Source organism: Orcinus orca, chromosome 1 (assembly GCF_937001465.1).
Source record: "Orcinus orca chromosome 1, mOrcOrc1.1, whole genome shotgun sequence".
In the NCBI taxonomy this organism is placed as follows: Eukaryota; Metazoa; Chordata; class Mammalia; order Artiodactyla; family Delphinidae; genus Orcinus; species Orcinus orca.
Genome location: NC_064559.1, coordinates 40,922,309 through 40,947,587, shown reverse-complemented (window position 1 = coordinate 40,947,587; position 25,279 = coordinate 40,922,309). Strand labels below are relative to the sequence as shown.

The 25,279-nt window shown below is 50.7% G+C and overlaps 1 long non-coding RNA gene across 2 annotated transcripts in view; it reads right to left on the bottom strand.

Moving 5' to 3' along the window:
- Positions 1–8,230: 8,230 nt before the first annotated feature.
- The window catches only part of LOC117203454 (uncharacterized), a 56,014-nt gene continuing 38,965 nt past the window's right edge, over positions 8,231–25,279 (bottom strand). The window contains exons 4-6 of one of the 2 annotated variants that reach the window (XR_004486226.2): positions 14,155–14,242; positions 10,567–12,012; positions 8,231–8,918 (exon numbers count right to left, since the gene is read on the bottom strand). This is a non-coding gene — a long non-coding RNA (uncharacterized LOC117203454). Of the gene's footprint in view, positions 12,013–14,154; positions 14,243–25,279 lie in introns of both variants that reach the window. The other variant, XR_007473287.1, reaches the window with a different exon arrangement.

The following is a 25,279-nucleotide window of genomic DNA, read 5'->3' as shown; positions in this document are numbered from 1 at the left end:
AATGGATTATATATAAAACTAGAAAGATTAAGGGAGTGAGCAGATGAAATGTTAGCAGTTGGGGAATCTGGGTGAGAAGGAAGGATATGGAGTTCTTTTACTATTCTTGGAACTTTTCTTTAAATTTGAAATTATTTTTTGAAAACCAATTTATTGAGCAAAAGAAATTTCATTTATATGAATTTTTAGAACAGGCAAAACAAATCTATGGAGATAGAAATCAAAACAGTTGTTGCCTCTGGGGAGGGTGGGGAATTAACTAGAGGCAAGAGGGAATTTTCTGGGGTGATAAATGTTTCTATATATTGACTCAGATGTGGTTATACAGGGTAAATACAATCATTAAAAATCAGAGAACAGTATCCTTAAAGTCTGTGCACTTTATTATGTGTAAATTATGCTTTGATTAAAAAGGATGTAGGGAAAATATATACATGAGAGAGAGGATAAGCAAATCTAGAAATTGGTCCTTGAAAAGACCAGTAAAAATGACAAACCTCTGTTGATACTGATCAAGAAAAAAAAAATCCAACATCAAACTGACAGCCAGTATCAAGAATGAAAAAGCTCATCCCTACAGATGAAGCTGAACACAGAAAGATCATGAGACTGTTAATTATTTGTTAAATGGCATAGTTCGGCTTTATGCCCTTGTCTTATATATTCTAAATCACAATAAAAATGTTTCTAAATAGATAGGGCAGAACAGCAGGACAAAGGAGAAATAAAAGTAGGGTGAACATAAAGCAAAAGATAAAGCCAAGAGAGAGGGTCGCCAGCAGGACAAGAAACTGTCATCTGTTGTTACAAGTTGGTGTGCTGTTGATCTGAGGTTAGAAAAGCTCAGATTTATTGTTTGTTCTGTGCCAGGCTCTTTGTGCTAATCTCCTTTAGTTCTCATAGTAACCTACAAGGTAGGTAGTTTTATTATGATCGTGTTTTACAGATGAAGCAATGAAGGTTTAGAGAGGTTAAGTTACTTTTCCAAGGTCACACAGGAAGAGGCAGACCAGGGCTTCAAAGCTCAACAGTTAGGCTCAGAGCCTGTGAAATTACCCCAAAGCCAGCAGGCAGGGCTGAGAAGCGGCCCTACAAGCATCACTGTGATACAGAACCACCTAGAATGGTGACTGCGTTGACTAAGAACTCATTCATTCCACAAAAAGTTCTTGGAGGCTTGCACTGTGCTGGGTACTCAGGGAAACAACCATGAATGAGAGAGACAAGGCTTGAGTTTGCATTCTAGTGGGACAAATAATGAAGAAAAGGATAAATAGCAACTTCAGATGGTAGTATTGTGAAGAAAATAAAAACATGGTAATAGAGATATTTTGGAGGGGTGCAGCGGGTGGGTACCTGTGTTAGAGACTGTCAGGGAGGAAGTGACTTTTGTTTTTCTTTTTGAGCAGACAGACAGGACCAGCCTGTGATCTAGGCTACAGGAACAACAAGGGTGGAGGCCCTGAGTGGGATCACAGTTAGCAAATCCCAGGGGCAGGAGGAGGCTGGGAGGAGCCAGGCGCAAGAAAGCATCCAAAGGCATCTCAGTGGTCCCTTCGTCTCTACAGAAATAAAATAAACTCCTCCCTCAGCCTCCTCATTCCTCACCTCCTCCTGCTGATTTCGGGATTCTCTCCATTTCGTGATTCCAACTCCATAGCCCCAGTTTGTCCGGAAAAGTTACAAGTGAGGGGCCTGGTCAGTTTTGCATTGGAGGAGGGGGATGAGCTGACCTATGTCACAGATGTACTGTCTGCCCTGGTCTGGCCCTACTGCTAATCCCCAGGCAGCCCCTGGCTTCTTCCTGTGCAGTGAGGAATAATTCTGCTGTCTTTTTGTCTAGAGAGGCTATGGCAGGTGGTGCAGCCTCCCAGGGGCAGGGGGCTTGAGGAGACAGGAGCCCCCTCTCATCTCCTCCCGCAGTTGCTGGGTCCAAGCCGCCATGGTCCTCAGTGTCTGCTCAGCTGGGAATACGTATACTGGGACAAGGGTAGATGGGGGAAAGGGTGTGTATACTGGGACAAGGGTAGATGGGGGATACGTATACTGGGACAAGGGTAGATGGGGGAAAGGGTGTGTATACTGGGACAAGGGTAGATGGGGGAAAGGGTGTGTGGCTTTCCTTACATGGCCATGGCCTGTGACGGAAATGAAAGTCTCCAACTAGTATTCCTTTGCTATGTAAAAATAGGACCACAAACTTAGTAACTTAAAACAATACACAGTTAGGACTTCCCTGGTGGTGCAGTGGTTAAGAATCTGCCTGCCAATGTACGGGACATGGGTTTGATCCCTGGTTCGGGAAGGTCCCACATGCCGCGGAGCAACTAAGCCCGTGAGCCCCAACTACTGAGCCTGCTCTCTAGAGCCCGCGAGCCACAACTACTGAAGCCCGTGTGCCTAGAGCCCGTGCTCCGCAACAAGAGAAGCCACCCCAATGAGAAGCCCGCGCACCACAACGAAGAGTAGCCCCCGCTCACCGCAACCAGAGGAAGCCCACACGCAGCAACGAAGACCCAACGCAGCCATAAATAAATAAATAAATTTTTCAAAACACCAGTACATATTTATAACATTATCTCATAGTTTCTGCAGGCCAGGAGTCTGGACACAGCTTAGCTGGGTCCTCTGCTTAGAATCTCCAGGCTGCCATCCAGGTGTCAGCTAGGATGTGTTCTCATCTGGAAACTTGACTGGGGAAGACTCTGATTCCAGGCTCAGTCAAGGTGCTGACAGATTTCTCTGAGGTTCTGGAACTGAGGGCCCTGGCTTCTTGCTGGCTGGAAGCTCCCATCAGCTCTGAGGGGTGGCCCACATTTTTGAGAGGCTGCCCACAGCTCCTTGCTATGTGCATCTCCCCAACATGGCTGGGTACTTCATAAAACCAGCTTTGGTCCAACTACCATCCAGTCTGTAGACCCTAGCCATCTTTGATCGTTTCCTTGCTATGTATGGGGTTGGCCAAAAAGTTCATTTTATAGGATGTTTCAGAAAAACCCGAACGAAATTTTTGGCTAAGCCAATACTATACAAAGTTCCATGTTCATCTGTACGTTTCCTGCCTGGACCTGGAATCAGCCTCTTCTCTAAGAAACTGTCATTAGTTTCAGGGATAAATGGAATTTCAAGACCACAGCCTGGGTCTTAGTATCTATTTAAAAAATTTTAATTTGATCTTGTATTGCATATAATTAAATATAAATATATTTTTTCTCCATTAACCAATGTATTATAGTGCCTACTATGTATAACGCAGTCTCTGGAAGAAGGTGGATTATAAACAAGCATCATTTTATATGTGGAATCTAAAAAATGGTACAAATGAACCTATTTACAAAACAGAAATTGATTCATGGATGTAGAAAACAAACTTATGGTTACCACGGGGGATTGGGGGGGGTAAACTGGGAGATTGTGATTGACATATACACACTACTATATATAAAAGATAGCTAACAAGAACCTACTGTAGAGCACAGGGAACTCTATTCGGTGCTCTGTAATGACCTATATGGGAATGGAGTCTAGAAGAGAGTGGATATATGTATATGCATGGCTGATTCACTGTGCTGTACAGCAGAAATTAACACAACATTTTAAAGCAACTATATTCCAATTTAAAAAAAAAAGCATCATTTGCACCAAATTTCAGGACCCCAAGGTGGAGGAAGCCATGCTAGAACATTTGGGAAGTGAGGCTTCAATGAACTCTCGGGGACAGAATGACTCTGCATGTTGGTAGAACAGCCTGGTCTCCTGGCTGGAGCCCAGGCTTGAGTGTCTCCGTGTCTACTTGGCTGTGAGGAAGGGAAGTTTGAGTGCAGGATGGTGCCAGGTAATGAGGGCGGGTGATTCTCGCTGCCATGTTTGCCGGCTCAGGCGCCCCGGGGACTGAGGCGGGCAGGGGGGAGCCCAGCTGAGCTCTCTGAGCAGCCTCTCAGGTGTGGCGCCCGACTTCTGCGTAAACAGGTAGGAGCCTCAGGGGCCGACAGAGAATTCTGAGCGCTGCAGTTGACCCTGCTCTGCTCCCGTCCCTCAGACAAGGGAGCTGGGGATGGTTGAGTTTGCCCCAGTGAATAAGGATTGAAGAAGAGGCACAGAGGTAGGAGGTGAAGCCCTAACAGGGTGCCTGAGGGCAGCTCGCTGGGCAGTTCTGTGGACAACAGGGCTCTGGGTCAGGGTGCATGGGGTAGCAGTGCGTGTCTAGGGTTGGCTCCACTTCTCGAAAGCCATGGGAATAAGGCCCTGGCCACAGGTCCAGGCTCCATAAGAACCAGGCTCCTTCCCTGTTCCATCAGCCTGAGGGGGCCTCTGCCTCACTGCAGCCATCACTAGAACCACGGGTGATAGCTCGGGTCCCTGGTGTAACACAAAGGGCCTGGCCTTTAGAGTTTGCCAATTCCAGCTCTGAAACTTTCAACAATTACTCCCTGAGCCTCAGTTTTTTCATTGGCAAAATGGGGGTAGTAAGAACACCGTTACTTAGTGTTCGTTAGGGGGCTACGGTGAGAGTGAGATGGGTTTCAAAAAGGGCCAGGCTCTTCCTCCTGTTATCACATTAGAGAGACTGAGCACCTAGGTAAGCAGCCGTGGGGCTCTGTGCAGGAATTGTAAAGTCAGACACCTCCGGGAGCCAGGCAAATACTGGATGTGTGTGAAGCAGCAGCTATAAGAAGATAGGAGGGGACAAAGCAGAGGGAGCGGGCCTAAGGGCATTCAAGACGTGGCTGCCAGCCTCACCCTGTCATAGCTGGGTTTGCACAGACAAACAAGGGCCAGAGTGACGGTCTCCCCAAGATTCAGGGAGGACTCTGAGGGTCGTCCGAGCCTCCCTGCCCCGAGTCTCACAGAGCCCCTAGGTCTGGCCCTGAAAGCAGCCCAGGGAGCAAAGCTTCTCTCCAGATACACCGTCTGGGGTCTCAGGGGTTGGCCTAGCATGTCAGTGGGAAGCAGTGGGACCCTGACTTAGTCTTTCACCATAGCCAGAAGCTGCCCCTGGGGTCAGAGCTGAGTTCCCCTCCAGCAGCACCTCATTGAGTGACTCCAGCAGCATCTGGGGAGGGGCATGGGAATGAGGAAACTGGTTCACCTCCTTGCTGTCTCCCCCAGAACTAAGGTCTGCACTGTTGGGGTATCTTTCGTTAGAGAGAATTAAGGAGACTGGGGCCAAGGACTCTGCCCCTGAATGTGCCAGTGCAGTGATACAGAGAAACTGAGCCTGGGGGTGGCCAATCTGGGACTAGCTGGTGTTTACTGAAGGGCTATTCTGAGCTGGGCACTGCACAAGATGCTTTCCATATATATCTCTTTTAATCCTCACAGCAACCCTACAAGGAAGGTATTATTAGCTCTAAATTATAGCTGGGCTCAGAGAACTTGGGACACAAAGCTAGGGTCACACAGCAAACAAGTGCTCAGCCTAGATTTGAAACTAGAGAGAAGAAACTTTAAAGAGCTCCCCACTTCTCACCCGTGAGGCCCTCTGCCTCTAGGCTGCACTCCCCGGAGGACCAGCATGGATCTGGGTAACTCATCACAGACACCAGGGAGCAAATGGCTACTGAGACTTCCAGAAATCAGAGGGTGAGCCCTGAGGGTTCCTCACAGCCCCAGCACACAGGACTCTACCGGCCCTCCTCATCAGGCTCACGTGAGGGGAGGAGCGGTACTTGCTAATGAGACAGAGGACGTGAAAATGTTTTGTAAATTTCCAGGGGCAATGCAAATGCAAGTTGACTGCAACTTATTTTCCCTCATGGGCATAATGACTCTACCACTGAATTAGGAGGTTGGATTTCTATGTTTTGTCCTTCTTTGGTGAAGTCACAAAACAGATTAGTCAATTCCCAGAATCATGGTCTTGTACAACTTTTCACCCTTGCATAGCGTAGGCCAAAGAGTTAGCAGTACATCAAGAGATATTTCCCAACTTCAGATCCAAGAAGAGGCTTTTGTTCCTACGGATTGAACGATTATGTGCATGTCCTTTTTTAGCCTGCTGAGAAAACAAAGAAAGGCAGGGAGTCTGAATTCAACTACCCTTTGAAGAAATGTGCAGGCTCAAAAGAAGCTCTACAGTTTTCTCTGAGCTTCATGTATATCAAGAAAACATGTGAACTTAATGGAATCGGAGAAGCTGCCAGATAGGAAATAAGTGGATAAGCTTCTCTTTTCCTTCAAGAGTCCTTTTTCTATATTATACTCTGGTTTTTAAAAGGCAGTGGGGGACTTCCCTGGTGGCACAGTGGTTAAGAATCCGCCTGCCAATGCAGGGGACACGGATTCCAGCCCTGGTCCGGGAAGATCCCACATGCCGTGGAGCAACTAAGCCCATGCGCCACAACTACTGAGCCTGCGCTCTAGAGCCCGTGAGCCACCACTACTGAGCCCGTGTCACAACTACTGAAGCCCACACGCCTAGAGCCCGTGCTCCACAACAAGAGAAGCCACCGTGGTGAGAAGCCCGCACACCATAATGAAGAGTAGCCCCCGCTCGCCACAACTAGAGAAAGCCTGCACACAGCAACGAAGACCCAACAACAAAAAATAAATTAAAAAAGAAAAAAAAAAAAAGGCTAACGAGACCATAATTTGAACATTTTGGAAAGAATCCCAGCAGATGTAAAATCATAGTCTTCACTCAGGCTAATAAGGTAATTCCACCTCAACCCAGGTGTTTTCTTCCATGCTCTTAACCTCCCTGCTTCATCCCCGGACCCGACCACCATGGTGGAGCCTACCGTTTCTCACAGGGTGGGAAGCTAGAAGCAAGTTTTGTCATCATTATTGTCTCATGGCTTGTTAAAGTCTGGGACACTGAGGTACCATAATTTGTAAGTACCCCCCCATCCCCCACAACTATTGGACAGCTAGATTGCTTCCGGTATGGGTCAGTGCACGTTTCTAAATCTTAACTTTTTCAATTCTTCTTTCCAGTTTCCTCTCCGTGAAGTTTCCAGAGATTCTAGGCTTCTGGCAGCTCTAACAAGGCACTTGGCTTCCACTGAGAAATGAAAGGGGCCTCTTGGCCCAGCGAGGCACATGCTGGTGCTTTGACGCTGCGTTGCAGCCAGCTTTGCTTCTCTTGGGGTTGCTTGGATGGCTCTGGTCTTTCTTCTTTCCTGATTGGTTGTTTAGCAGCAGGAGGTTAAAGTGCTTTTGGTTTATCTTCTGGGAAAAGAACCAAGGGCACTGGTGAAGAAACTCTGAAGAGCCTGCTGCTGCCTTCTGGCAATTTCCAGCAGCCAACACAGGGTCCAACACAGGACAGGTGCTCAGCCTCGGCTTGCAGTGATACCACATATCCTGACTCCTTCATCAACCCCAGATTTCAGGTCCAATCCCCCACCCTTCTGTCTCTGAAGATGGCTGAAATACCTCCTCTTCCAAGCAGCCTTCCAGGATTATGAGAAGAGTAAGTAACGTGGAATTCCGCTCAACACACACACACACACACACACCACCACCACCACCACCACCACCACCACCACCACCACCACCATCACCTCCTTAGCCCCTCCAGATAAACACGCTTGTTACACACAAAAAATGAGATGTATTTGGTGGTCATAACTAAGGCTTAGAAGATACATGTCTAGGGGCTTCTATCTGGTTTGTGGATGCAACAGTGGGCAGGGCAGTGGTTTGGAAGAAAAGAGAATGGTTTTTCCTGGATTTGCTTTGTTATTCACTTGCTGTGCTGTATGAGCCAGTTGCTTGCCCTTTCTGAACTCATCTCAGCAGGTGCAGGAGTAAAGGGCAGTCAAGCCCCCTGCTGCTCTGGGATTCTCAGTAGAGCAGCCCAGGTTCAAGAAAGAGGTGTGGTTGATATGGGAGAGGAGTGGGAGGCGGGAAGCCAGGGGCTGCTCTGGGTGGGGTGTGCGTCTCTGGATCTCTGCATCCTGGTTCCTCTCCTGTGGCCGGGAGCCCCCGAGGACACAGACCACAGACAACCTGCCTTCTGCACCTCCTGCCTTGACACCCAGTCCTGGGGCTGACGCAACACGCGTGCTTAGTAATTCTTTGTTGGGGAAATGGATGAGGGCTGGGATGTGCAGGGGAGAGAGGATGTGGTGAAGGAAAAACCAAGCACTTGGAGTTCCTAGAGGGAATTCTAGCCACTTATGAGTCTATCAGAGAACATCCTGGGGGAAGGACTTCCAGAAAGAATTGTTCTCAGCCCTTCGAAAGCAACAGCAAGGCATCCACTCTGAAGAGTGGGGAAGATTGCGTTAGATCAGCCGTACTCTTGTCCTTGGCATGTCTTCTCTATAAAAGGCCGCTGTGGGAGGAGACACATTACTGCTGTGGGAACCCCGGGGGGACAGGGACACTCAGCACCTCAGGCCTCACGCTGGGCTCACCTCCCAGCATCACTGAACGTATGAGCCCAGAGAGAGGCAGCCGGGCTGTGTGGAGGAGGGGTGTCCAGGACTGGGAGACAGGAGCCAACAGAAAGGGGGGACCGGGTGGTGGCTGGTGAGAGGGGCTGAGCAGAATCAGTTGTCCAAAGGAAATTGACAGACTTTGCAGTGCAGGGTGCAGTGAAAACCCCTTTATTCATCTTGTCTACAGAGTCTTCAGTAAACACTGGTTTAGGGAATGCTTCTTCCTGGAGATGGAGGGAGGCACTAAGCCCTGTGTTAAAGCCCACACAGAGCAAGAACAGACTCTGCACGCTGGGGTGGCAGCCCCCGGGGTACTTGTCCCACCCCCATGCTCCAATGGCAGCGTCCCCCAGTGACCTGCGCCACCTCCCTGCTGCTAGCGGTTCTTCCTGGACATCATTCTACTTGAAATCTTGGTAGTATTGAACATCACAGACCACACCTACATTCCTGGCTTTTCCTCTCTGGCCATCCCCAAAGCAGAGCCTGAGATGAGGACTTGGGTGCAGATCCCAGGACTTGGGAGGTGATCTGGGAAACAGGAGTGAGGGCACAAGGAGAGTCAGATAGGAAGGAGGGAAAACCAGCCTAAGGGTGTGTTGTCAAGGCCACTGCTGAGGGCAACAGGGTAAGAGCCCCTGGGAACCCCCGGGGAATTGGGATGGCATGCCTTCAAGAACCGTTCACCTGATGGGTGGGAGTCTGGAGCATTGATTTGCCAGCTCCCAGCCCCCACTGGTTGAAGATTGTCCCCAGTGATACTGCCTCACACTTGGGGACAACACTTGCAGGTGGGCCCAGTGTGTTTTCTGGGCCTCAGGGGGTTGTGAGCCTGGGCTGGGACGTTGTCAATTAAAGAAGCCTCTGAGTTCAAATAGAACTGCCTGCCAGAGCTGCCCTCGATGCAGATGAGGACCACGGGGATGCGCTGGGGATGGGGACAGCAGAGGCACCACCGCTGACCCTGACGTCCCTTCTTCAGTCTCTCTGGGGTCTTTCCCCTGACCTGCTGTCAGCAGGCATCGGCTAACTCTGCATGACCTGCACTTCCTTTTCTAACTGTTCACATACTGCCTGTTTAATCCAGTCTAGAATGTTGCCTGGGCCCCAGGATCATGTCTGGATACTAGGGAGACACATTACCAAACAATGCTTATCTAGCTCTTCTTTGTTCCTTAGTACGGACTTTGGCGGGAATGCAGCTAAAACAAGCACACGGAACGAGGTTCCCTCGCCCTTTCTCCGCCTGCTTCCCTGCTGGCCCTGTGGGTCAGTCCCGGGCTCTCTTCTCTTCCGGCCCTGTGTGATCTGAGTTGCTCACCTGTGTCCAAGGTTGAACATCTACCTTGACCCTGACGACCCCCAGATCTTTGTCTTTAGCCAAACCCATCCTCTGAGCGTGGGGCTGGTCACTGGGCCTGTCCTCCTGGGAGTCACAAAGACGTCTGCCCCTCTCCGTCCACACTGTCAAAGCCAAGCCCAGCTTCCCCTCCAGTCTGCTCCTCCCCCCGGGTGTCGTGTCTCACCACCACCAAGTCAGAAATCCCAGACAATTCCACCCTCCCCCTCATTCTCCGTGCCCAGTCCGAGCACTCCCCCAGGAGCCAGGCAGCCTACTAACTACCAAGCTGCTACCATTGCCCTGGACTCACCAGCATTCTTCTTTGGAAACTGATTTCAGAATCTATTAAGATTCACGTGGGACATTCAGGTCAACGTGTGACAATTTGTTTCATCCGGCACATCACACCTGCTCCTGCGTCTTTCACTAATACCACCTCTTTTCTTTCCCAGGCCCAGGGCATCCCCTCCGTGGCCCCATGTCAGTACCCAGCCAGAGGGCCCGCAGCAGCTTGTATCACTTCAGGTTTTGTTCTTCTAGTGTCGGGCCACATCACGGCCCCCTCTTCCCATTGATTTGCCGGTACTTGGCCTCCTCCCAGAAGCATTTCCAGGTTGAGCAGAAGGGGCTCCCCTGCTTTCCTACCCCCTGGACCCTCACTGGCATCCTACACTGTAGAGTGTCCAGGCTCCTGGGCCACCCTCCCACAGCCCTCCCGTCACCCGCTCCTGCTGGCCTGTGCACACCGTCGCCCATGGGTGACCTCAGCCCCTCACAGTCCACTCCTGTCTGGCTTATGTCTGTGGTCTGTGGGTCCTCGAGCTTGTGACAGCTCACCTCAGGCTCCTGCAGGCTCAGGAGGGCAGGGGCGGGTCCAGGACCTCCGCTGAGCACAGACAGCAGGCTCGGGGTGCCCTGGCTGTTGCCTTCTCTAAGCGCATCGACCTTTCACCACGTGCCGGGGCTTGGGCTCCTAGCCCTTGAAGCGTCCTTATTCTGCCTGGAGACTCAGCCAACAGGGCAAAGCTCCACTGATTCCCATTATCTGCAGTTGTCATGTTCTGAATGTCACTGCCAGAACTGAACCACTGTTCCCGGGGGACATACACAGTTAGGTTCCAGGTTCGCCCCTGGTCAGGACATTTGTGTCAACCAGTCAATACACAACCTTGTTTTATGTGTGTTTCTGTTCAAAGACACCTTATTCATATGTACTGTTGTTTCGTTAACATTGAACTCACAGCCAACGGCAGTAAAACTCACGCCTGAATGAAGTTCATCTAACCCACCCACATGTTTTCTCCATAAGGCACATCACAGCCTTCTTGCGCTTAGGAACAGTAGAGAGAACTTCAGCACTACACTTGGGGACCATTTTAGACAGTGAAATCACCAGCAAAAAGCACAAAGTGGGAAAAGTGGGACACTAAATAGACCAGGAGAAGGACATTTGTTTACAGTCTGAGAGTCGAAACAGGAAGGCAGAGGACTGCCTCGTTCCACTTCGGCTGGGAATGTCGAATTTTTTAACACTTTGTACATGTCCAGAATGACCGCAAAACTGCCACGAGCATTGGTCTGGGGACTACAAATACATTTCAGTGAGTAGACAGCTTTGCAACTGTGAGTAATGAGGATGGCTTGTATATACAGAGAGAAGAACGAAGCTTCAGAGAGTGGAGAGGAGGGAACAGCTGGGCAGACAAAGTTCACTGAGGTTTATCCCTAGAGTAGATTTCCAGAGATAAGTAAGACCCATCTCCCCGCCCCTCCCCCCCAGTAGAGGGCATTTGGGGCAAAGCGTGCATCGTGCACAAAGGCATCAGACAAGATGGGGTGGAGTAATTATTTCCTTGGGATGAAGACGGAAAAACCAGAGGGGACATGTCCGGAAGACATGTCAGGACTCTCTGATGGACAGCTGGCCGGTTTTGCCCAGGTTCTCAGATCAGTCAAACCATAGGGCAGAACCTAAAAGAAGTCAGTGGTGAGTGAATTCTACAGAAATGGGGCATGAAGGTGCCGTCTAGCACAGAATAGATGGTCAATAAACACCTAGTGAATAAATGAATTATATATATATATAAGAGAATATATATATATATATAACAGAATGAGGCTAAATGGAAGAGAGGGGAAAGGGAAAAGAAGGAGAGAGAGAAGCAGCAGGGGCTTAAGCAAGCCAGCTGGGAGACGGTGAGGTTCCCATTTTCCTGTAGTCAGCTGCAATGCTTCCTCTGGCTGGAGAAGGAAATGTGGCCACAGGAGTGGAAGGAGGGCTGCCTGGAGAGAAGAGCATGGGTAAATGCAAGTCTGGTCTGTACCTATGACTACTGTGTCAGTTTCATTCACTCTCAGTCAGGCTACACAAATCTTCCGCAGGGCTCTGAAAACCCAATGAATGACCGAGTGCTTAGGAATGGTTTGGACTGGTTCCCACAGCCTGGAAGGAAGCCAAGGAGGAGGGAACAGGAAAAGCACCCGACAAGAGCAGCCTGACATCTGGCATCAGGGCTCTCCTCCAATTTCCTCACAGTTTTTAATCCAGCCCTGCACCCCATGGCTTAGTAGCTCCACATCTCCAATTTATTCATCCAACGCCACCTGTGAGGCCATGTCACGGGCCCCACTGATGTTTCTCCATTTGAATGGAATGGTTGCTGAATATTTACCTATGCTTTGACAACCTCCACTGATGCCAAATGAGAGAAAAAAAACTACAACCGCCTTCTCTCCCCAGTACAAACTCACACTCAGCGTGGATAATCACAGAGCCTCCACAGGCTAACAGATGAAAAGAAATGAGCAGTCAACACAAACACTGAGCCCTCTTTGTGGTGTCGAGGGAGCAGGTGGGGGAGGGAGGAGGGAGGCGAGGACCCCCCCTCTCCTGGTTGAAGGCGTCACTGAAAAGTACAGGGAAGGAAAAAAAAAAAAAAGTACAGGGAAGGGGCCAGCTGTGTCGAGAGGGAGGATGCTAAGAACCTGGTCATCTACGTGCATGTTCCCCAGAGTCACAGGTCAGGAGTCCTTCGCACACTGCTGCGAAGGGAGCTTCCCTTGATGGCTCAGAACCGGCATGATCTCTTTTACATTAATTGTATGTGTGTGTGTGTGTGTGTGTGCATTTGAGGGTGAAGTTTTTTTTTTTAACATCTTTATTGGAGTATAATTGCTTTACAGTGGTGTGTTAGTTTCTGCTTTATAACAAAGTGAATCAGCTATACATATACATATATCCCCATATCTCCTCCCTCTTGCGTCTCCCTCCCAATCCGAGGGTGAGGTTTTAAGACTAATCCACGGGATGAATTTTTTCATGCAAATAGAATGGTCTGTGGTGGACCCAAGATTATAGAGCAGGAAGATAAAGGCATTTAGCTCTGAACCCTAATACTGTCTCTGCTCCCCACTCTCCTGCAAGAATTCCACCTTTTACTCATCCGACCCAGCCTCATGGGGGCTTGTCTGGGAAGCGTGGAGCGAGGGGGAGGGGAATGGGATTACACACCCTCAGCCAGCAACTGGTATGCCTGCGCACAACAGTGCTCTAGACATATGTGCTTCAGGAACGAATTGGTGACTTAGTCACTGACCTCTTCTCACCACTTTTTAGCAACTTTCCCAAAATCCCGCTCTTCCCTTCTCCCCAGCATGGAAATGCCTTGGAATTTCTGCCCTTGCATCAGGATGTCAGGATAGCGGTGGGATGATCAGAGGTGGGGACTCCTGGCTACCTGCCCCAGGCTGCTCTGGCCTTAGCTGGTCCTGGGGTGGAGGCCACCAGGGAACTGTGAGTGCAGAGGTCAACTTCAGCTCCTCAAAACATGGGAGTCTCCCGTCCCCAAGAGACCTTCCCAGTCTTTGGGACAGTTGGGCTGTGAACTGGTCAAGAGAGGTGTATGGCCCAGCTCCTGACTCAAGACCCCTGCTTGAGCGGCTGGATGAGGAGGGACGGCAGAGAAGCCTAATGGAACCAGCCACAGAGGAAGCGCAAAGTGGCGTTTCAACCAGGAACACAGTCAAAGCTGCAGGTGGGCGGGTGCGCAGTGTGAGGCAGCTCATCAGGCGTGGTTTAATTTCTTCTTGGCGATGCCTTCTGCTTTATTTTCAATACAATCAGGACAAGATGTATCCAGCAGTCACTCTCCCACCTGGTACCTGGTACAGCATCACTTGCGTCTATTGCCATGCAGCTTAGCACCCACTCGAGCACCCCCGAGTGCAGCATGCATGGATTTCTGATGTCTGTTGGGGGCAGTCTGGCCCACGTGGGCCCGTAGCCAGAATAGCCTGCAAGTGAGAGTGTCCAGGGCACAGGCAGGCAGGAGGCCCAGAGGTGAATGTGGGATTCAGGAGAACAGGAACAGGAGGGCTCCCGCCAGCCCCTCGTGTTAGCTCAAATACCTCAGACTCAATACTCACAGTCCATTTTTCCTCCTGTCCCTGGATTATTTCCTCAGCCTCGCTCCTCCTCCAGAACATCAGGAGAACTTTCTGCACTTGAGCTTGACTTGAGGGAAGGAGAGAGTTTCGATTAGCAAAGAGGAAGACAGGTGAGGATGCGGTGATTAAAGGTGAAGGCCCCTCCCCTCGGTTCCTGAATCACTCCTCTCCTGGTGGAGGGAGTGGGTGGAAAGAGTGGGTTCTGGCCAGGAACCGTTCACCAAGTAGCTGGAAACATCTGCCCCGAGCAGGTCCACCTAGGGCTCTACAGAGGGTGCAGCGAGCGAGGTTTGGCTCCCCCAGTTTGTGCCACCCCAGCTGCCCGCTGGGGGAGGATGGGGTGGAGAATGCCGTCTGGACACAGGCCCGCTCTCACCCCCTGGGTCTTCTCAGGTGACTGTCAGGTCACAGAGGCTCCCTCTTCAGATAATACAGCTCAGGTGAAAGAGGCTTAGGTGGGTCTCCATGGCAACCACCAATCAGGACCTAGGCCGCCTCCAGGGTTATCAGAGGAACTGTGTGGTTCCAGCCTCTAGGGACACACACACACACACACACACACACACACACACACACACACACACACACACACGCACACGCACACGCACACGCACACACACGCACACACACGACACACCACAAACACCAGTCCAGGGTGCATCCCTTCTCTGGCCAGTGTTTTTTTCTCTCAGCACAACTTCTGAGAGATAGAAAGAGAGGAAAAAGCATGAGGCAGCAACCGGCAACACAAGAGAAAAAGGAAGGAGGCGTTTAGATTCAGTCTTCCCTCTACCCTGTCCTCCTGTGGCTGCCGAAAGTTCTGCGTTTCCCTGGAGATCCAGACACTCTTTCCTCCCAGACCGGGAAGCAGAAAGCAGGACCCCCGTGGGACCTTTCACCTGCACAGAGCCGGACCTCAGAAAACCAGGTAAGAGGGTCGCCTCCCCAGGGGACAGCAGCTACCCCACCGGCATCCCAAGAGCAGTCGTGCCCTTAGAGGTTAGAGCAGAGGCCGGGAGAGACTGCGCTGGGCCCGGCGGCCTCAGGGCTGGGGCAGATGGGGACGGCTCACTGAGCCGGCCAAGTACAGGGCCCAGATGGCCACAGGGAGGCCCCACCTGTCCCCATTGGTCCCCCAAGAGGCGGCGGACTCTCCAGCGTCCTCGGGGCCGTGGCCTGGTCCCTGCTTTATAAACTCACGGGAAGCCACAGCTTCTGTCGGATCTGGAGGCAGCAAGCTCGTCTGGGAGGACCCAGCCTGCGCCTTTTCCCCTCTGCTTTTACGGGGAGGACCCAAGCAGGGGAAAGCAAGGGCAAACGCAAATCGGAGATTTTCTCATTGATCTGAGCACTGTGACTCGAGCACCATGAAGTGCGAGGCTCAGAGCAGGCTCACGGGTCACAACAGTGACCAGGACACGTGGGTGATGTGTGGGCCTCAGTCCCTCTGGCCACAGAGCCGTCTGTGAGTCCCCATAACACGCCCGGAAAGGCAGGTCTAGATGGAGCGGGGAGGGGCTTCAGGGAGAGGATCAGGCTTGGGAAGGAGCGTCTGGTGGCCACCGTGGGATCAGCCCCCTCCTACTGGTCAGCTGGAGGGGGATTTCTATCATCTGAAGGCCAGGGCTCTCCCCTCTGACAGAGTCCTGGGAGCCTCCCCTGAGACAGAGACAAGGGTGTCTCCCTTCAGACAAGGACCACTGTGGCTTCTCTCAGAAGAAGACCAGGGTGTCTCCCTTCAGACAAGGACCAGGGCATCTCCCCTCACAGAGCTCATAGCCGAGTCGGAGAAAGAGAAATATAACCCCTAAAGGGAGAAACGTGTGTGTTACAGATACTGTGATGAGAGCCCTTCTACCTCAGCGGGGCAGTGAGGGGCAGGCTGCAGGGGGAGCTGACCCTTGAGGTGGGTCTTAAAAGATGAGTAGATGTTTTCAGGTGGGCGGAGGCCCACAAGTCAGGCTGAGTCCTGCTTGGCTTCGTGGATGACAGGTTATTTTTCTATGATGCCAAAGAGGAATAGGTCAGTTTGTAATCTGTAAAGCTGGTCTTGGCAAAAACAGGGCTGGGAGGAAGGTCAGTAGGTGGCGGGAGGGGGGGTGGGGGTGGGGGTGGGGTGGGGAGCACTGACTCTCTGCACCTGCTTCGAGGCCTCTGCCCCGCCCCAGCCCCTCCCCCGGCCCGGCCCCGGTCCCCTGGCCCCGACCCCCACCCAGGGTCTGGCTTCTGCAGAGCCACACTGCCTGCACTCTGGGACAGCCCCACGGAGGTGCTGCTCTGGGCTCCTGGGTTTTGGCGGGCACACAGGGCAGCCCCTGCCCTGACCTGCAGACGCCCAGCTCAGCTGCTAGGGCCCAGCTTCAGAGGTGGATCCTGGGTGGGGCTGCTTTGTACAGAGAAAACAGCCTCCTCGCAGGGACTGCACCGTCCTTCCCTCGATGGCGGGAGACTGGTGGCCTCGGTACCCAACAGAGGCAGATGAACCTCTCATGCCTCGGGCGGGGTTCAGAGCCCTGCTACCTACTCCGCAGGCACCCGCCCCCCACCCCACCCCCGCATTGTTCTCACTGCTGAGATGCCCCTGGTCCCCTCCAGTGCTAACTGCCTGAACCAGACTCCTCCTGCCCTTGAGGGATGGGGTTGGTTTCTCTTTAGCGCATCTAACGAGCCACAGCTGGTGACAGTGTCACCCAGGGAGCCAGGAAAAGACATCCAGAGATGTTCAAAAATAGGCTGCAGGGAAGGCTCAGAGCATGTGCGGGTGGGAGGGTAATGAAGGGGAAAGGAAGGAGAAAGAAAAGCAAAGGATGGAGGAGAAAGGACTTGATGAGGGCCGCCACAGGGCAGCAATAGAACATGTGAAGGCTTTCCTAAGGTCGCTGGGACCCGAGGGCCCAGCAAGGCCAGGAGCAGGGCTGGGGTCAGGCTTACACCAAGCCAAGGGGTCCTTGACCCTTTAGACGTATGTAAAGCCTGTGGACACATTCTCGGCAAAATGTTTCTAAACGCATACAATTAAGTTCATATGATTACAGAAGAAATCACTATATTGAAATGCAGCTATCAATTTGTTTTTTCTGAAACCAGACCCCTATCAAAAAACAATTTCAGATATAGTAATATACGTGCCTCTGTATACACATGTAAAATAATAAAATCTGTGGCGGGGCTAATAAGTACCATGATTTCGTAGTAGTGACGAGCACAAACGATATTTCAAGAATAACAATTTCAGAGTGTTATGAAAAGATCCGGGACCTCTGTGGGAGATAAAGCCACAGGTGCACTGATACTGCCGTGGTCGGGGGCCTGCATTCATAACTGACAGAAATACTTCATTTCAGTTAAAGGTAGTGGAAATAAAGATTTTTTTTTTCCTATCCGAGTTTATAAACCTCTGAATTCTCCCTATGGGTCCCAGGGTACAAATCCCTGCCCCAAGGGACAGACAGTCACAGACCTAGATGAACCCACTTCTTGTTAGTTTATAAAGCACGCACAGGGACGTTACCTTATTCAATCTTCACAGTAACTTGTAGTAGGTACCTTATTACCCCATCTTACAGATAGGGAAACTGAGGCTTGGAGTAATGAAGGTGACTTGGACAGGCAGCATTGGGCAGGAAGGGAAGGGCATAGGAGTTGAACTTAGGTTTTCTCTGCTAAAACCTTGGCTCTCCACTACCCCACCCGCCCAACCTACATGGGCCTTCCTCCTCTGAACTGACGAGGAACCAAAGAGCAGTGGCCTGCTGTTTGCTGTACTGGGTGTCAGCGCCCTTCCAGACAGTGGAACGGCACCACTGCAGCCCTGAGATCGCTTATCTCATTGTGTCCATCCCTGTCTCGAGTGCATGCTCCTAGAGGGAGCCCCAGACCTGCAGAGTGACAGGTAAACTGCACACACTCCCCACTGTGTTTGCTGAGTTGTGAATGTGTCAGAACTGGGCCTGGGCTTCAGCCTCTCCACCCCAGACCCACCCAGCACACGCCACTGTTTGCTACCTCAACACCAAACCCACCTGTGGAGAAATGCCACGGCACTACCCACGAATACAATATAAACCATGTGCAGAGGTGCTGAGGGGCAAGTCAAGCCTACCAGGTAGAGTGAATCGTGAAGGCTTCCTGCAGAAAATGAGTTCTGAGCTAGCTTTGTTCCAACTTTTAAATTACGAATTGCTCAAACATGCAATAAAGTTGGAAGAAATGTGCAATAAACAGCCATAAATACCCCCGGACAAAATGATTGTTAATATTTTGCCATTTTTGCCCCATCTAGATGCATGTGTATGTATATACAAACAACATTTTCTTTTTTTTTTTTTTTTGCGGTACGTGGGCCTCCCACTGCTGTGGCCTCTCCCGCTGCAGAGCACAGGCCCCGGATGCGCAGACCCAGCGGCCACGGCCCATGGGCCCAGCTGCTCCGTGGCACGTGGGATCCTCCCAGACCGGGGCACGAACCCGTGTCCCCTGCATCGGCAGGTGGACTCTCAACCACTGTGCCACCAGGGAAGCCCCACACAACATTTTCTGAATGATTCAGATGTAAGACTTTGAAGACATCGTGATACTTTAGCCAGGAAGACGTCAGCATCGCCTCCCAAGATTGGGCTATTTGTCAAGATTCCCCTATCACCATAATACCATTTTTATACCCAAGAAAATCAACACTCATTCCCTAACATACAGCTCATATTCATATTTCCCCAAATGTCCTAATTTTTTAAAAATAAGGATTCAATCAATGTTCATGTATTGGAGGCAGATTGTAGGTGCTGTTGCCTGAATGGGAAGGTCCTGGAGTCACCATGGCCAGGAGGTGAGCAGGAGTGAGGGGCCTTAGCTAAACTGAGGAGCTTGGCTCTGCCGCAAGGGTTGATCCAACGCAAGGGAAAGGCAGAATCCGACTGTGCAAAGCACCCAGAGGAGACCACCCAACAGCAGTTTTGATGAGCCTTCTGGGTGTCTTGAGTCTTAATCAGACCCCCCCACCCCACCCCAATCAGGTGCTTCCCAACACAGACTCACACGGCCTCACTTAGGTCCTGAGGAGGCCCTGGGATAAGCCAACCACCTCTGGCATCCTCTGGCCCACCTGCCTCTCTGTCCCTGTGTCCCTCCCTCCTTCTCTCCCTCCCTCCACCTCTCCCTCCCTCCTTCTCTCCCTCCCTCCACCTCTCCCTCCCTCCTTGGCCCTTAAGAACTTAATCAGACCTGCTGAAGAGCCTCCGTGAGAACAGCTGGCACCAGAGACAGAAATAGCTCGGGCAGAAACCTCATCTCTGTCAAAGCCTCCAGCCCGGGCTGGGAGGCAGGGATTGGGGGAAGGAGACATTTCAAACACCACACCCCCATCCGGCCCCTGTGAGAGCCCACCTCCCCGGGCCAGAGAAGCTCAGAGCCTACAGAGCCCAGGATTCAGGTGGGATCACCGCCCCAGGCTCTGCCATCTGTCGTGGGCTGGGCACCCATCTCAGAGGCTGGCTCGGGTGAAGAGCACAGCCTTCCACCTGGGAAGAGTCCGCCTCCCACCCCCGGCTGCACTCTGGCTTCCCCCACCTGCAGGGATGAGGAGTCTGGGGTATTACAGAGAGGTGCCCACCCTGAGGTCACTTGCCCTCCAGGTCAGGTCTTAGGTGCTGAGATCCAGAACTCCTTGCCCAGACGGTCGCCCGCCCACTTCCAGAGCCAGAGCAGGCCACCTCCCTGGGCCCAGTCTTCTGAGGGTGGATGACATCACCGTGCGAGCAACGCTAGGGCTGAGGGGGCCAAAGAGACACCATTGGTAGGGGTGTGGGTGGGCCCTGGACGTGAAGCTGGGGCACCCTCTGCATATTTGCAAGGCCCCTCATGGTGTGACTAGAGAGAGGGGACAGGCTGAGGGCCAGCAGCTGGCTCAACACACACCTCCATGTACGAGGTGCGGAGAACCCTTTGGCATCCAAGAATTCTCAGCTTGAATCAGACCCTCCCAGTGGTTACAAAGGTGTATTTAACAAGGAAGGAAGCAGAAGGTATTTTATTGAATAGTTTGTTAGCTTAATGTGTAACTTGTGAATATTTAAATATATGGTATGTGAGCCTCTATCTACAGCACTGCTCCAGGTCCCTTGCGGATGTGAGCCGTGGGCCAGCTACTCAAGCCCAGTGCCCCCCACCAGGCCTGGAGTGGATGTTAGGACGCCGGGTTTCCTAGAGACAAAAGTTGTCTTCAGGCCTCCCACTTCCTCTTTCTTCTATATTTCTCCCAGCTGCAGGAAGACCCTCCAACACCAAACCATTCTCTTGCTGCCTCCTTTCAGCTTAAATGCAATTCCAGACTAAGAAGAAATAAAGGTCCTTAAGGAGGGCAGCACTTGACCCAAAGATGAATCCCTCAAAATGGGCTTAGAAAGGGTGAGAAATTTTGGAATGGGAAGGGATTGCCTAGGTAGATTTCTGGCCCAGCTGCACACACACACACACACACACACACACAGAGCAAGGACTAAAGCACCACATGGCAACATTATCCATCACTCTGGTATTTATCCAAACAAGTTAGAAAATAAGTATCACTCCGTTTATTTATGGATGTCCATTGAGCACCTGCTATAGGCCAGACCCTGTGCCTGGTGCTGGGGCCTGGGTAGGATGCTGCTCAAGACCTGGTTCCTTGCTCCGGCTGGAGAGGGAGATGGACACACAGGCAATCGTGGTTCACTGTGACTGTGCCGTGACGGGGTGAGCACAGAGCAACCTGGGAGCTTGGTCAGGGAGGATTGGGAAGTCTCCTAAAGGAAGCAGAGTAGGAGCTAAGAGCTGAGCTAGGATTTATTCACTAATTGAGGAGACCGAAAGTGTTCTAGGGATGTGCAAAGGCCTGAAAGCAAGAGAGAGCCGGGTGCATTAGGGGAATGGAGGGTGGGGTGCGAGAGCGTGTTGGGGGAGGACTGGGGGAGGGGAAGTTTGCTGAGAGGTGAAGCTGAAGACGTAAACAGGAGCCACATGATAAAGGGCCTTGAAGCCACTTAAGGGGTCTGAGTCTAATCTTGAGGATAATCGGGAATCGTTGAAAGCCTTTAAGCATCCCAGGGCTTAAATATAGGATGATGTGAAGATGTTCACAGGCCCTAGACGCCTTTACTATTGAAGGCCTTGCTTCACATCGCATCAAACATCATCAAATGAACCCACATTACAGTTATTTTTTAACAAAAATGTCGAAAGGAGTTTTATAACTCGGATTTGGAATTACTATTAATTTATTAATTTCAAGTTTGTAGATTTCTATTTCTATTTTGAAGCCAATGACACTTTTGGGGGGTTGGGGGCAGCTGTATAGGGGGCCCTTATACAGCTCACAGATCCTGTGCACTGTGTTATGGTATCAAATGAAAACAAGATAGTGACATGATCAGTTTTATGAATTAGAAAGATCACATTTCAGAAAATAGAGTGGAAATTGCTGTTTAACGGGTATAGGATTTCAGTTTTGCAAGGTGACAAAGTTCCAGAGTTCTACTGCACAACAACAAACACATTGTTAACACGACTGTACTGCGCACTTAAAAATGCTTCTGCTGCTAAATTTTATGGTGGTTTTTTTTTTTTTCACCACAGTGGAAAGAAAATAGAGTGGAGATTGGATTGGGAGGATCAGCCCTGGGTTTCCAGCTAGGAGGCAGCTGTAATATATCTGGCAGATGGTCAAGGCTTGAAATAATGAAGGGAGAAAGAGTGAACAGATTTGGGAGAATCAATAGGAATTGCATAGAGGATTTGACAGATGAGGCAAAGGGACATGACAGGGATGGTGCATCAGGTTGGGCAATGAAGCTATACCCCCCACCAAGCTGGCAACCTGGGAGAAGCAGCAGCCAGTGGGGAGGGAGATGGGGAGCTTGAGTTGAAATGCAAGTGGAAGCTACAAGGGGAGGTGTCCAGGAGGCATGTGGAGACCCTGACCTGGAGCTTGGAGGACAACTGGGTTATGGATTTTGATTTGGGAACTCTCAACGTTCAGGTAGTAATCGGAAACTTGTGAAAGGATGAGGGTCATTAAAATGAGGAGACCACCTCTGACAGAGCCCCAGCGAACAGCCACAACTCAAGGAAGGCTAGGGTAGGGCACCCACATGAGTTCCGAGACGGTGTCTCCAGGAAGTGAGACAGGTGGCCGGTAGACCAAGGAGTGTGACCCCATAGCTAAGTCACAGGGCTGCCCAAGGCCCCCATCAGGTATTCACAAGATCTTGGTGGAATCTCCAGGTGTCGGGGAGAATGTGGAGCCATGAGGACCAGAGGAGAGATTGTCTTTCCCTTGACCCCTGACAAATGCTCTCTTATTTGGGGTAGGTCAGAGCCATGGGGCTTGCTCTTTGATCATGCATTCATTCACTCATTCATCTGGCATTTATTAAGAACCTACTGCCCTATGTACCCAGCACCAGGGATGGAAGGGTGAATGGAGCACAGTCCCTGCCTACACAGGACACACAGTGTCAGGGGAGGTAGAGAGTCACACTCCATAAAGTATTCCTGATGCTATGAAAAACGTCTATGCCGAGCTCGGTCAGGGTGCAAGGTAGAGAGTAGTCACGTCTACCTGTGAGGTGGGAGTATCAGAAAAGGCTTCAGAGGGGAGTTGACCCTAAAACTAAATGTCTATGCTAAGGAGGGGCACTGACCAAGGCATGGAGCTATGAAATGGCCCAGCATAGTCAGGAGCCCCTGCTGAGACCATGAGCCATATTTTGAGATGCCGTCAGTGGAGCTGAATGAACACCTGAAATGACACCATTCACTCTTTTGGTGTCAAGCATCCACCTGACCTGTGTTCTTTTAAAAACACAAACGGTCCGGGAAAAACAACATATTCAGTTACAACATCTCTCTGCCTGATTGATCGGATCCCTTGGCCTTAGGCAGAGGCTCCTGGGGCTCACGGCTCTCAGGACGAGACAGAGCCCACCTCCATCTCCCAACCCCTTCCCCACACTATTGCCCAAGTACATTATTCTGGACACATGAAGCAGTGAAGGCTGAGAAGAAAAGGTCCTAATTGCCCCTGACCCCAATAGCGGGGTCTGATGGTCTGTCCTTCCCTCCCAACCTCGCAGAAAGGAGTCGGGGTATAATCTGAGGCCTCCATTGGTGATATGCTCAGGCTAAGTGGAGGATGAACCTTATTAGATTTTCTAAGTACCATGGTTGCTAAGGAAACTGGTTGTTTTCAAGTCTCCATGTGTAAGTCGGAAGCTTGATTTGTGCCACTCCAGAAAGCTACTGCTATCTCATAATAATTTTCCCATTTGTGTCTGATTCTCCAGCATTAACAGTTCATTTCTCTGGGCTAAGCATCATGGGTGCAGGGTTGTGGGAGAGCTGCCTAAAAATGCATATGTCCCCAGGAGGTGACACATGCTTCATGGCCATGTTGTTGAGACTGAGTTCATTGAATCTCTGTTCTCTGCAACTGGAGGGTCTAGGCAGGAAGAGGACCATTGGCTCATGGAAGGGGGAGCTGCTTGAAGGGGGGAAGGGTATAGGAGGGGGAGGGCGATCACCTCAAAGACCCACTTCAGGTTTTAGCCCAGGAATGGAGCTTGCCTTCACTGTTGTCAGAGGCACAAACCCACTTCCGGCAGGCAGCAGGGCATGCCTGAGATGGCAGTCCATTCACTCGCTCACCTGTCCATCCATCCATCCATCCATTCATTCACTCATTCATTCATCTAGTCAATCAGTCATTCACCAAACCTGTACTGAGCAAGACCCTGTGGGAATACTATGATGAGTTAGGGTCCCTGCAGTCACACCTGATGCTTCTTGCGCACGTCTCACCTTGCACCATGGCTGGATCCTCCACCTGGGACATCTCCATCAGTGTGTGCATCTGAAGCCTGCACTTACCCATCAGCCTTCTCTCATCCACAAAGCCTTCTAGGACCCCTTTCATCATCCAGAGTCACTCCTTCCCCTCCCCCACCCCAGCAATACTGACTCTATGCTTCGCCAGTCACATTTATTTCTTTCCACTGATGTTATGGTTTCTACACATCAAGTCTCGTGTCTGCTGTAGAGCAGGGTCCAGACATGATTTCATGTTTGTGTTCCTCCACAGATATGTACACTATGCTTAATTCATGCTTCTGATTGATGTATGATGAATAAATGAATGAACGAATGGTGGCTAAGTTGTATCATTTACAGGATAATATCCTAAGCTTCCTTCAGCAACAGGCTGGGGACATTTAGAAACTTAGGGTGTTTTCCTGTTATGTTGATACAGGATGTAGGCATATGTTCTGAGTATGTGTGTGTGTGTGTGTGTGCGTGTATGTATTTCCCCTTAAATCATAGAGATAAGATTATGCTCAGCCATACACTATTGTTAAAAGGTAAACTGAGGCATATTAAAATTTTTTTAAGAGTTTATTTGAGCAAAAAATCGATTTGAATTGGGCAGCATCCAATCTAGCATATATCAAGGAGCTCTGAGGAGCTGTACAAAATGAGAGTTGTATAGGCAGAAGGGAGTGAGAACAAGGACATTATACTAGGCAAAAAAAGCAGGTTGGGGCTTCCCTGGTGGCGCAGTGGTTGAGAGTCTGCCTGCCGATGCAGGGGACACAGGTTCGTGCCCCGGTCCGGGAAGATTCCACATGCCGCGGAGCGGCTGGGCCCGTGAGCCATGGCCACTGAGCCTGCGCGTCCGGAGCCTGTGCTCCGCAGCAGGAGAGGCCACAACAGTGAGAAACCTGCGTACCGCAAAAAAAAAAAAAAAAAATGCAGGTTGGTTTTTGCTTTCCTTTAGGGGATGGCAGAGGTCTATCAGGCAGATTACTTGACTGGTTTAAGATTCCATTTCTGGAAGAGCTGCAACTGTAATTAAGTCTTGGTTTGGTGATGTGGGGCTTAGCATAAGTGACTCCATTTTGGACCTGTTGTCTTGTTTTTAACAGTTTGTTTCCGTCTTTGTTTGGAGTTAGCAAGATTCAGGAGTCTCAATCATCTGGATGCTTTATGGATTTTTATAACCATGAAATTATCTTACTTTTATGTGGTGCTTGGAACTTCCCAAGTTTATTCACAACTGCTTCTCACAGCAAGATTA